The sequence below is a fragment of the Chiloscyllium plagiosum genome, chromosome 1 (assembly GCF_004010195.1).
Source record: "Chiloscyllium plagiosum isolate BGI_BamShark_2017 chromosome 1, ASM401019v2, whole genome shotgun sequence".
In the NCBI taxonomy this organism is placed as follows: Eukaryota; Metazoa; Chordata; class Chondrichthyes; order Orectolobiformes; family Hemiscylliidae; genus Chiloscyllium; species Chiloscyllium plagiosum.
This window is the reverse complement of record NC_057710.1, coordinates 63,466,132-63,479,328: the sequence shown is the minus strand read 5'-3', so window position 1 is coordinate 63,479,328 and position 13,197 is coordinate 63,466,132. Positions and strand designations below refer to the sequence as shown.

The following is a 13,197-nucleotide window of genomic DNA, read 5'->3' as shown; positions in this document are numbered from 1 at the left end:
ATCTGTAGCAATAGTAATTCCCAAGACAAGTCAAGTGGAACCCGAGTCAATAGTGCTGCAGAGATCATCAGAGTGGAGAGGGAATTTGTGTTTAAATAATGGTAAGGTTGTCAGTGCTCACAGTCAGAAGTCAATCAGAAAGCTAATTCCAAACACCTGACACTATCCAAGACCAAGTATCATGCTTGAATGCAGTCCATTCTCTAACTTCAATATTTATTCCCTTCACCACGGATACACAGTGACAGCAATCTATACCATTTACAAGATGCGCTGCAATGTGCACTAAGCCTCCTTCAACAGCATTTTCCAAACTCACAAACCTCCACCGAGACAGACAAAGACAGCAGATGCATCAAAATACCACCACTTGCAAGTTCCCTTCCAAGCTCTACAACATCCTGACTCGAAAATATCCTGAATTGAATTGAATTTATTGTCACGTGTACCAAGGCACAGTGAAAAGCTTTGTCTTGCGAGCAATACAGGCAGATCACAGAGTTAAGTACCTTAGATAAGTAAGTAATAGGTAAGCAGCGGCAAAAACAAAAACACAGGTATAGGCGAATGTTAAAGACTTTGTGAGTCCATTCAGTATTCTAACAACAGTAGGGTAGAAACTGTTTCGAAACCGGCTGGTGCATGTGTTCAGGCTTCTGTACCTTCTCCCTGATGGTAGAGGTTGTCGAAAAATATTGCCAGGGTGGGATGAATCTTTGAAAATGCTGGCGGCTTTTCCTTGACAGCGGGTCTAGTAGATGGATTCTCTACATGGGAGGTTGGCCTTTGTGATTGTCCGGGCCGAGCTCACCACTCTCTGTAACCGTCTCTAATCTTAAATGGTACAGTTGCCATACCAGGTAATGATACATCCAGACAGAATGCTCTCGATGGCACACCTATTAAAGTTGGCAAGGGTATTCGCCGTCATGCCAAATTTCCTCAGCTGCCTGAGGAAGAAGAGATGTTATTGGGCCTTTGTAACTAGTGCGTCCACATGAAGAGTTCAAGAAAGCTTGTTGTGGATGACCATTCCCAGGAGCTTGACACTCTCCACTCGTTATATCATTGTTCCTTCATTTTTTTTATATTCACTCATGGGACATGAGCGTTGCTGGCTGGCCAGCATTTATGTCCACTCTTAGTTGCCTTCTTGAACCACTGCAGTCCACTGTCACTGGATAAGAGCCCTAGAACTCCCTTCCTAACAGACCAGTAGATGTCCCTACACCCAAGGACTAGCCGATGACTCCCACATCCTATGAATGCATTTTACAAAGTTGACGCACATGCGTAAATGTGGAAATCAAAACGTTGTTTGAAATACTCTGTTCCTCCATATCCTTTAGTAGACCAGTGTCTGTTCAAGAGACTCAGCATGTATAAAGTGAAGAATATTAAAGTGGGCTACTTACCTGTTGGACTGCCCACAGATAAATAAAACAGGTGACTGATGGGTTGTTCGAAAGGTTGTCAATTTTGTGAACTTTGCCCACAAAGATGCCAGTCAGAATGTACAGGCACATAAATTTATGGCTCTGGCTAGATTTCCAAGGTGTAGGATGTCAGTCCACCCAAAACCAGGTTAATCACAAGCATTTGTGAACTGCAACAATGACTGCTACTCCATCAGTATGTAGCTGGTGTGCTACCACAAACAGATATTTCTGCTGATGTGTGTAAGATTTCCAAGAAGCTGTCTTCTATCATAGAGCAATATAAGCTCCCTATATTTTTGTAAGAAAGGACACTGAAAGAGAAATATTGGTGAAGTTAAAGTAAATGGGTACTGAGAATGTGATGGAGTACGCTTGAAAGGCAGAACAAGAAGCTAGCTGCTTTATGTCAGGGTTGATGTGTACATACAAACATACAAATGTGAAACTATACTGGTCAGGCTGCACACTTGGCTAAGCTACTTCCTGCCTTTGCATGCTTCAGAAGAAGGACATATTTCATAATCTTCACCAGAGTACATCCTTTGAAACATGGAAATAGCTTGCAGTGTATTAAATTGAAGTGCAATCATGTGGAAAATGAATAAATAAGCAAACGAGATGAATGGCATACAACAAAGAATACAAGTTATGAGCTGATGGAAGAACTCCTAATTAGCAACTACTACCTCCTTCATTCCTGCTGACCTTGGCCCACTCCTCATAAGAAATTCTTATAAGAAATAAAAAGAAATTTTTCACTAGTCTCTAATCAGAGAGCAGACCTATGATCTGGTAAAACGATGGAGACTTTAACTTTTGATGTAATTTTGGGCAGCACTCTCTTGCAAACTCTTATGGGCCATGCATAGTGAGGAGAACTCTAAGGTAAATTGCAACAAAATGACAATAGCCATTTCTGGTATGTATAAATATGCAACTGCTAAGAAACTTATTACAATGCCAGTTGATCCATTTTAGATGGTCAGCACACAATGCTTTAACAAGTTTGGTGAAACAGAAAACATGAGCATAAGGCTATAAGATCTCGGAACAAAAGTAGGCCTTTTGGCCCATTTATTCTGTTTGACAATTGAATGAGATCATGGAAGATTTGGTAAGCCTTGTCTTCACTTTCCTGTCTTACTTCCATAAGTCTTAATCCTTTACTTATTAAAATTCAGTCCATCTCAGCCTAGTGAACTTTTTCTGGACTGCCTCCAGTTCCAGTACATTGTTCCTCAAGTAAGGGAAACAACACCTTTCATAGTATTATATATGTGGCCTAACTAATGTCTTGCATAGTTTTAGCAAGACCATCCTATTCTGATACTCTATTCATTTTGAAATAAAGGTCTACCAGTCCACTGCCTTTTCTATTAACAACTAAATTGTTTTTTTTGTGATCATTTTTAAGCACAACATCCCTAGCTCCCTCTGTGCTGCAGCTTTCTATCGTCTTTCACCATTTAAATAATATGCATCTCTTTTTCTGTAAAAGTACATTACCTCATATTTTCTTGCTATTCCATCTATCAAGCTTTTGTCCATTTGCTTCACCTGTCTTGGTTTTGGTCCATGCAGTTCTCTCATCCAAGTCATTAACATATGAAGTAAATGACTGTGGCCTGTGGTACTTCACTAGATACAGGTTGATATCTTGAAAATGTTCCCCTTAACCCAACTGACTTCTATAAATTAGCTAATTCTCTATCCATGCTAATATATTATATCCAAAAGTATGGGTACTTACCTTATTAAGTCACCTCATCTGCAATACCTTATTGAATGTCTATTGGAAGTTGAAAAATATTAAATCTACCAGTCCCCTTTTCTCTATCCTGATGTATCTCCCAAAGAATTCAAATAAATTTATCAACAATGATTTTCCCTTCGTGAAGCCACACTGCTCTGTTTTTTACAACTTTTATAATAGACTCCAGCATTTTCCCAAAGAAAGCTATCAAGCTAATTGACACCTGTTTTTTCTCCCTCCCTTTTTGACTAAGAACATTGCATGGACACTTTTGCAATCTTCCTGGATTTTTCCAGAATCTATGGATTCTTACAAGATAACTATCAATGCATCCACTATCTCTAGAACTATTTCCTTTTAAATCGTAGAATGCAATCCATCAGGTATACAGGAGCTAACCACTTTTTAAGCCACGTTAGTTTCCCAGCATGTTTCTCCAGTGATTTTTTTTAAAATTTCTATCCCAACCCTCAGTCTCTTGATTATTTACCATTTTTGAAATGCTATTAGTGTCCTCTACTGTGAAGATAAAGTATTTATTCAACTCCTTTACACTCTTACAATAATTGGCGATGGACCCTGATTTTTTCGAATGAAATAGCAATAATCAAAAAATACTATAACTATGCTCTGCACCAAACTAAAATCTCTCTCTTTGGCTCTCATAATCAGGTCACAGGAAACCTGGGGTCTTTCGGGGCGCATTGCCAAGTAGGTAAGCTTTGGCCTGCAGATACACTGGCTACAATGGAGGCAGATGCTCACAATCCACTTTGTGCACCAATTAATTTTACTACCATCCTGTTCAAACATGCCATTAGATTACTTTTAAAACTTGTAACTTTAACATGACTTGCCAAGTGGCACTTGATTCTGTAATTTGTGATCGATGCCCCAGCAGTTTGCTGCACTGCAAAGCAACTATCTATTTCAAGAATTGCAGGATCCTTAAAATTCTAGCTATTCTCTAGAACCACACTCTTGTGTTGTACACTGCGGTTTGAAATGAACATAATTATTTTTTATCAACTATTTAGGTTCACTTTTGAAGGAGATTTTGAACTTGCTTTCTGTTTCACTGAATCTTTGAAAGGTCAACTGTCAGAGGCCATTGAACAAAAATCATTTAAAAAATCTGTGCCCAACATCAAAATAGCCTGTTCAAATGTTAAACAGCATTCCCAAAAACTAAACAATACTGACATTTTAAAGGAATTTGTTAAAATGATGCTGTCTTGTTTTAATCTTTGTGGTATAGATTTTTGAAACATTTAAACGCACAACAAAAAAAAACTTGATTTTGTAGCAAGAGTGGGAAATGTGGAAAAAGCAGGAGATTGGCACTTGTAATAATGCTCATTTAACAAGCCCAATGGCCTCCTTCTGTGTTGTAACATTTCGGCAATTCTGTCATTAAAAACATGAAAGCTTACTTTGTGTGGAATATTGATTTTCAACTCTAAATTATAGTCAGCTCAAAAAAGTCTGGCTGTCAAAACAAATGTATCAATTGGTGAACTTTAACCTCTATTATTACTGCATGATTACTTTGAAAGTTTATTTCAGCCCAGGAGTAAAAGGCAGAAAAGAATTTAATCAAAGTGTCACTAGGTATATCCAAAATGAAACAAATAAGAGTCCAAGACTTCATCCCACACAATATGTCTTTATATTCTTTTTGTAGCTCTTTGTTGATTTTAAGTGAGTGTTATTGACAAAGCCAGTAGTTATTGCCCAATTCTAACTGCCCTTCAGAAAGTGATGATGAGCCTGGTTTTTTAATGACTGAAATCCAGGTTTTCATGCATCTGGCTCCTGTTAGCATCGAGGTGGTAGAAGGCATTTGTTGAGAAGCCAATGTCAAAGGAGTCTTGGTGAGTTGATGCCATGCATGTTGTATACACTGTGCATCAAGGACCATTTGTCATGTGGTTTTATGCTCACATCAACAAATTTAGGTTCAAGACAAACTCATTGAGGTAAAGGCAAGATCAAAACTTGTCTTCTGGTTTGTTCTTTTAGAAAAGGCTAAAGACAACGGGAAATTAATAAGCGGTTTTACAATGAGCTACGATGTGAATGGAATCAAGGTGAGTTATTCAGGTCTTCTAAAAAATAAGATTGCAGGAATTCAATAGCTGCTGCCTTTGCCAAATAAAGCATACGTTTGGCCAAAACATGCAGGATTGGTCACATGCATGGATAATTCCAAATAAGGCAAAATCCTAGCCCAAAGAGTTATGTAAAAAGCAGTCCAGGAAAGCCCTGATTGTTTACCATAACTTTGAAGATTAATGGTGTAAGAAGTGCCCTACATCAGGAGGCATGGTGAGCAGAGTTTCAGCCTGGCCAGTTGCCAACTGTCATGGGTAAAATCATTTGGAAATCAGGGTAGTGAAAGAAAGCAACTGAGATCTCTCTAGTAGTTAAAAACTATGTGTGATTCATTTAAGTACTTAATAAAATAATCGCATTATATACAGCTTCAAGTGTCTCCACTGTACCTTCATCCTCATCCTCATCTTCATCTTCATCCTCATCTTCATTGGGGGCGGCATGGTGGCTCAGTGGTTAGCACTGTTGCCTCACAGCGCCAGGGACCTGGGTTCAATTTATATACAGCTTCAAGTGTCTCCACTGTATCTTCATCCTCATCTTCATCTTCATCCTCATCTTCATTGGGGGCGGCATGGTGGCTCAGTGGTTAGCATTGTTGCCTCACAGCGCCAGGGACCTGGGTTCAATTCCCGGCTCTGGCAACTGTATGTGTGGAGTTTGCATGTTCTCCCGGTGTAGGGAATCTAATCTAATCTATGTATATACTGTTGTCTCTCAGAGATGGGCAACAAGACTTCTTTAGGCCTCTATTTATTGCATATTAAGACTAAATATAAATACTACAATGCATGGTAATTAGAGATATACCAGGCTGTGATCTTACTATTACATTGTTAAGAGCATTCTCCACAAGTTCCTCTTTACCCATAACAACTCTGCCCACACTATACTATTTGTATCCAGTGGGAAATGGATCTGTAACATCTTACAAAGCTGCTGCAAGGTCCGAAAATAGATAGTATAGCGATTGAAACAGAAATTACTGGCAAAACTCAGCAGGTCTGGTAGCATCAGTGCAGAGAAAGCAGAGTTAATGTTTTGGGTCCAGTAAATCCTCCTTCAGAACTGATGGTAGCTAGGAAAGGTTTGTATTTATGCAGAAGATAATGGGGAGGGAGGGGGCAGGAGTGAACAATAGGTGGAGATAGAGAACTCAAAGGGAGAGAAAAACAGTTGGACAGACAAAGGAGCAGCTAAAGATCAGCCTGGGAGAATGAATAGCTGCTGATATGGAATTTTGGCTTACTTGTGGCAAAAAATTGGCTGCAATCAGTTTCCCAAATAGATGATTTATTAACCATTGGATTAACCAGCATTTTTTAATTAATGGAACCATTTAATCCTGGTGTGTGCTGTACAAAGCAAATTTTTTTGGCTATGCATTAGTATTAGTACTTTTGGTAATCCTGTGAAAAGATCCCACAGATGCAATATTAACATTTTATTTGGCGTTTACAAGCCTTAGTATGCAGTGCTGGTGTTCAAGCAGATTGTAGACCATCATGTCTGATCTCCAGTTCATATTTCATTAATGAGATTTATTCACAGAGCATTGTAAGGTTATATAAAAACATAAAGTATATGTGCAGGAGTAGGTTATTTGGCTGTTTGAGCCCGTCTGCTATTCAATGTGACCGTGGTTGATCATCCAACTCATTCCCTGCTCCTGTCTTCTCCCTTTGACTCCTTTAGCCCTAAGAACTATATCAAACATACTTACTTCCTGATGCAGGAGCAGTACTCCAAAAGCTTGTGATTTCAAAATACCTGTTGGACTACTAACCTGGTGTCGTGTGACTTCTGACTTTGTCCACCCCAGTCCAACAGTGGCACGGCCACATCAAACATATTTGTTCTAAAAGTAACCTTGGTCAACCTAGCTATAAATCTTATTTTAACTGGAAGAGTGACTGCGGCTTAACATTTGGGGCAAATGCAAAGCTTGTGCCAGAAAGATGCTGAGGAAGTTTTAACCCTGTGTGTCTTCCTCATAACATAGAATCATAGTGTGGAAGCAGGCTACTCTGCCCATCGAGTCCACACTAATCCTCTGAAGAGCATCCTACTGAGACACACCCAGACCTACCCCTGACACCCTTTCCCCATAACCTTGGATTTCTCATGCCTAATCCACCTAACTTGCACATCTTTGGACTGTGGGAGGAAATCATAACACCCAGAGGAAACCCACACAGTGCCAGGGTGAATGTGTAAACTCCTCACAGACAAATCAAACCAAGGTCCCTGGCATTGAGGCAGCAATTCTAACCACTGAGTCACTGTGCCACCCACATTTCAGGACAAGCCTCCCATCTAAACATGGCAAGTTGGCAGAGAGGCTGGTGATTCTGGATTAGTGGTGCTGGAAGAGCACAGCAGTTCAGGCAGCATCCAAGGAGCAGTGAGGTGAACCAGACTGAGACATTGGGTGGAGAATTACACCGCAATCCAAGGGGCTGGTGCAGGCTTAAACAAAATTGTTGAGTGAGGTTTAGGTGGCATTTGAAGGAAGGAAGAAAATCCAGAACATGGGATGCTACATTTCCCTTTCTGAAATTGGAGAATCTATCCTTTTCTGTGAAGGTGGAGTACCCAGATATATTCGGGTTGTTGGTGGACACAGTGAATACCTGGATGTTCGATTACTGTTGTGGCTTTGCTGCAGAGTCAATCTCACAGGAAGAGCAGCCAGTAGGTGACTGGAACTTTAGGCTGAGACGGTGCCTGAATCTTCTAGCTATGAAAGTAAAGGATGCCCGCTGCTGCTTAGCCACTTGACCTCGAGCTGATTTTATGGCGATCAGACACTGAGTGGCTTTCAGAGAGAGGCTTTCACCAACATGAGGGAGGATGTCTTATCTCCGAGAGCTGCCAACCAATCAGGTAGTTGGCAATCCCAGCAAGACTAGCGGGAGCACTGGGCCCTGCTGGATCTGCAATGGCTATCAGTGGAGCCAAATAAGTAAGTAAGCTGAGGTTTTCCACTGCAACAGCCTGACAGGGGGAGAGCAGAAAACTGACTTCAGAAGATGAGGCAGAACACCCAGATTGAGGAAAATGATGTCCAAAACTGAGGGAAGCTTCCTGTGGGCATTAATTCTTTGTTGGCCCATTTGGTCCAACAAGTCCACACTGACCGTCTGAAGAGTAACCCTCCCCAGACCCAATCCCATACATTAACCCCTAACTAATACACCCAGCCTGCACATCACTGAACACTGGACAATTTAGCATGGCTAATTCACCTAACCTGAACATCTTTGGACACTGGGAGGAACCGGAGCACCCGGAGGAAACCCACATAGACATGAGGAGAATGTGCAAACTCCACACAGTCACTCAAGCATGGAATCGAGCTCGGGTCCCTGGTGCTGTGAGGCAGGGAGTGAGTTGGAAGATCAACCACGGTCACATTGAATAGCAGACAGGCTCAAACATATATAAGAAACTCTTATAGTCTTCCTTTATATTACTGACTAGCTTTGCCTCACATTTAAATTTCTCCCTCCTTATTTCTTTTTTCGTTGCCCTCTGTTGGTCTTTGTAAGCTTTCCAATCCTCTGATTTCCCTGCCTTTCAATACATTTACGTAAATGACAAAAAGTAGAGGATCCAGCACTGATCCTTGTGGCACTTCACTGGTCACAGGCCTCCAGTCTGTAGGATACAACTTACACTGTTAACAGCTGCAAAAAAAGCACTTGAAGTCTTCTAGACAGACTTAGTTACCCAGCACCCCAGCACAACTTCCATGCAAACACCACCCCCCTCAACCCCCAACACCTCAACTCCCAATACCACCCCCACCACACTCTCCAGTCCTAGACAGAGTTTATTTTTAAATGTGAAATCCCTACTCTTATACTATACACATCAGAGGTCTATTCTGTGATTGATACAACTAGAAAAGTCAAATGTGACCCTCCCAATACAGAACAATTAAGCCAATGCATAAATTTGCAGAGGGTTTGGATCTTTCAAGGCCCAGAAGCATTTCTAACCACAAGACCACACCAGAATGTGAGAGGAGTACTTCAATGATGGTTCTCCAAATGTTCAGGAAGAGAATTCCTTTTTGGAGATCATCTTCATCATGTTGGTTTACACTTATTGGCTTCCAAGAACTTTGATAGTTAAGTCTTCATGTCAGACAGTATGACCCTTCTAATCCCAGTTCCCCCAAAATGTTAATGCACCATAGGCAGATGCTGAGTGGATTAGGGCAAGAAAATTATGAGATAATTATCTACTTCAAACCTATTTCATATTCTCACTGGTTACCCCAGGAACAGAGGTTGCCAGGGTCCACTCCTTCTTGTCATTTATATAAATGATTTGGATGTGACCATAAGAGGTACAGTTAGTAAGTTTGCAGATGACACCAAAATTAAAGGTGTAGTGGACAGCGAAGAAGGTTATCTCAGATTACAACAGGATCTTGACTAGATGGGCCAATGGGCTGAGGAGTGGCAGATGAAATTTAATTTAGATAAATGCAAGGTGCTGCATTTTGGGAAAGCAAATCTTAGCAGGACTTATACACTTAATGGTAAGGTCCGAGGGAGTATTGCTGAACAAAGAGACCTTGGAGGGCAGGTTCATAGCTCTTTGAAAGTAGAGTTGCAGGTAGATAGGATAGTGAAGAAGGCGTTTGGTATGCTTGTCTTTATTGGTCAGAGTATTGAGTACATGAGTTGGGAGGTCATCTTGCAGCCGTATTGGATGTTGGTTAGGTCACTTTTGGAATATTGCATGCAATTCTGGCCTCTGGATGAGGCTTGCAGAGTTATGAAAATGATGGAAACAATGCTTAAGAAGATAAGAAACAGTCCATTGGCGAAGTCTCTTGTCATGGCTTCTCCAGTGAGTTGAGAGATACTAACAGGGTAAGTGAATGGGTAAAAACTTGTCAGAATATAATGGGGAAAATGTGAGGCTATGCACTTGAGAAGAAAGAATGCACGAGCTGAAAGATTACAGAACAGAGGGATTGGGGAATCCTTGTGAATGAATCACAAAAACCCAACATCAAAATTAACTGGGTAATAGGAAAGGCAAAAGGAATGTTGAGCTGAAATTGGCCTGTCGCAAAGATGTTACTACAGTTGTTATGGGGGATTTCAACATGCAGGTAGACTGGGAGAATCAGGATGGCATTGGACCTCAAGAAAGAGACTTTGTGGAGTGCCTCAGAGATGGATTCTTAGAACAGCTGGTGCTGGAGCCGACCAGGGAGAAGGCAATTCTGGATCTGATATTGTGCAACGAACCAGAATTGATCAGAGACCTCGAAGTGAAGGAGCCATTGGGAAGTAGTGACCATAACACAATAAGCTTCAATCTGCAATTTGAAAGGGAGAGGCAGCTGGGTGGCAGGGTGAAATGTGATGAGGATGTTAGGAGATTACAGGGTGACCTGGACAAGTTAGGTGAGTGCTCAGATGCATGGCAGATGCACTTTCACGTGGATAAATGGATCCTTATCCACTTTGGTGGCAAGAACAGGGAGGCAGATTACTACCTAAATGGAATCCGTTTAGGTAAAGGGGCAGTACAGAGAGATCTGGGGGTTCTTGTACACCACTCAATGAAGGTAAGCATGCAGGTACAGCAGGTAGTGAAGAAGGCTAATAGCATGCTGGCCTTCATAACAAGAGGGATTGAGTATAGAAGCAAAGAGGTCCTTCTGCAGCTGTACAGGGCCCTGGTGAGACCACACCTGGAGTACTGTGTGCAGTTCTGGTCTCCAAATTTGAGGAGAGACATTCTGGCTATTGAGGGAATGCAGCGTAGGTTCACGAGGTCAATTCCTGGAATGGCGGGATTACCTTACACTGAAAGACTGGAGCGACTGGGCTTGTGTACCCTTGAGTTTAGAAGACTGAGAGGGGATCTGGTTGAGACATATAAGATGATCAAAGGATTGGACACTCTGGCGGCAGGCAACATGTTTCCGCTGCGGGGTGAGTGCCGAAACAGAGGACACAGCTTAAAAATACGGGGTAGACCATTTAGGACAGAGATGGGGAGAAACTTCTTCACCCAGAGAGTGGTGGCTGTGTGGAATGCTCTGCCCCAGAGGGCAGTGGAGGCCCAGTCTCTGGATTCATTTAAGAAAGAGTTGGATAGGGCTCTCAAGGATAGTGGAATCAAGGGTTATGGGGGTAAGGCAGGAACAGGATACTGATTAAGGATGATCAGCCATGATCATATTGAATGGTGGTGCAGGCTGGAAGGGCAGAATGGCCAACTCCTGCACCTATTGTCTATTGTCCGCCTTTCCTGACTGCCACCCGCAGACAGCGTGCAGCCCCAATCCCTTTCTTTCCGCCTTTCTTGCTGATTTTGGCAGCGCTCCGCTCTCCTCCCCTCCGTGTCTCGTGCCTGCAGGAGACTGATGCCAGGCACAGCAGCAGCAGCAAAAATAACCTGCTGCTCCATTGCCTGGCACAAGACAAGTGCAGAGGGGTGACTTGAGCAGCCACTGCTGGCGGAAAAAGCCTACTGCACCTGGTATTCCCAGGCGGTCTCCCGTCCAAGTACTAACCAGGCCTGAGTCTGCTTAGCTTCCGAGATCAGACGAGATCTGGCGTTTTCAGACTAGTATGGCCGTAGGCGCTGGCCCCTGCCTTTTCTGCCTACTTCAAGGCGTGCTGGCCAGCCACATTTTCTTTGTTGCTCTTTCTCTTTATCCCCTTTGGCTTTTTTTTCTCTTTTCTCTTTGCTCTTCCTCCTCTGTGCGTGCTTCCCTCCCTCCGTTCCTCCAGCTGCCTTTCAGCCAGCCCTTGCCCACCAGGCTCCTGTAGTCTCCCACATCCCCACACAGGCCAACTGCAAGCCCTCCCCCTGCTTCATAGGGCCGCAGCCTGCATTCTCTCATCCTTCCACACTCCTCCACCCCTCCATTTCGGGATGCCAGGCACTGACCAGTGGGGTACCGCACGGATCAGTACTGGGACCGCAGCTTTTTACAATCTATCTTCAGGATATACAAGATGGTATTAGCAATAACATTCGCAAATTTCATCAGCTGGGTGGCAGGGTGAAATGTGATGAGGATGTTAGGAGATTACAGGGTGACCTGGACAAGTTAGGTGAGTGGTCAGATGCATGGCAGATGGAGTTTAATGTGGATAAATGTATGGTTATCCACTTTGGTGGCAAGAACAGGAAGGCAGATTACCACCTAAGTGGAATCAATTTAGGTAAAGGGGCAGTACAGAGAGATCTGGGGGTTCTTGTACACCACTCAATGAAGGTAAGCATGCAGGTACAGCAGGTAGTGAAGAAGGCTAATAGCATGCTGGCCTTCATAACAAGAGGGATTGAGTATAGAAGCAAAGAGGTCCTTCTGCAGCTGTACAGGGCCCTGGTGAGACCACACCTGGGGTACTGTGTGCAGTTCTGGTCTCCAAATTTGAGGAGAGACATTCTGGCTATTGAGGGAGTGCAGCGTGGGTTCACGAGGTCAATTCCTGGAATGGTGGGATTACCTTACACTGAAAGACTGGAGCGACTGGGCTTGTGTACCCTTGAGTTTAGAAGACTGAGAGGGGATCTGGTTGAGACATATAAGATGATCAAAGGATTGGACACTCTGGCGGCTGGCAACATGTTTCCGCTGCGGGGTGAGTGCCGAAACAGAGGACACAGCTTAAAAGTACGGGGTAGGCCATTTAGGACAGAGATGAGGAGAAACTTGTTCACCCAGAGAGTGGTGGCTGTGTGGAATGCTCTGCCCGAGTGGGCAGTGGAGGCCCAGTCTCTGGATTCATTTAAGAAAGAGTTGGATAGAGCTCTCAAGGATAGTGGAATCAAGGGTTATGGAGATAAGGCAGGAACAGGATACTGATTAAGGATGATCAGCCATGATCATATTGAATGGTG

At 42.8% G+C, this 13,197-nt stretch overlaps 1 non-coding gene across 1 annotated transcript; it reads right to left on the bottom strand.

Annotated features, from left to right (window-relative positions):
* Positions 1 to 11,808: 11,808 nt before the first annotated feature.
* LOC122556053 lies at positions 11,809 to 11,927 on the bottom strand. The gene has a single exon (XR_006313450.1). It is a non-coding gene; the product is annotated as a 5S ribosomal RNA (ribosomal RNA).
* Positions 11,928 to 13,197: the final 1,270 nt, after the last annotated feature.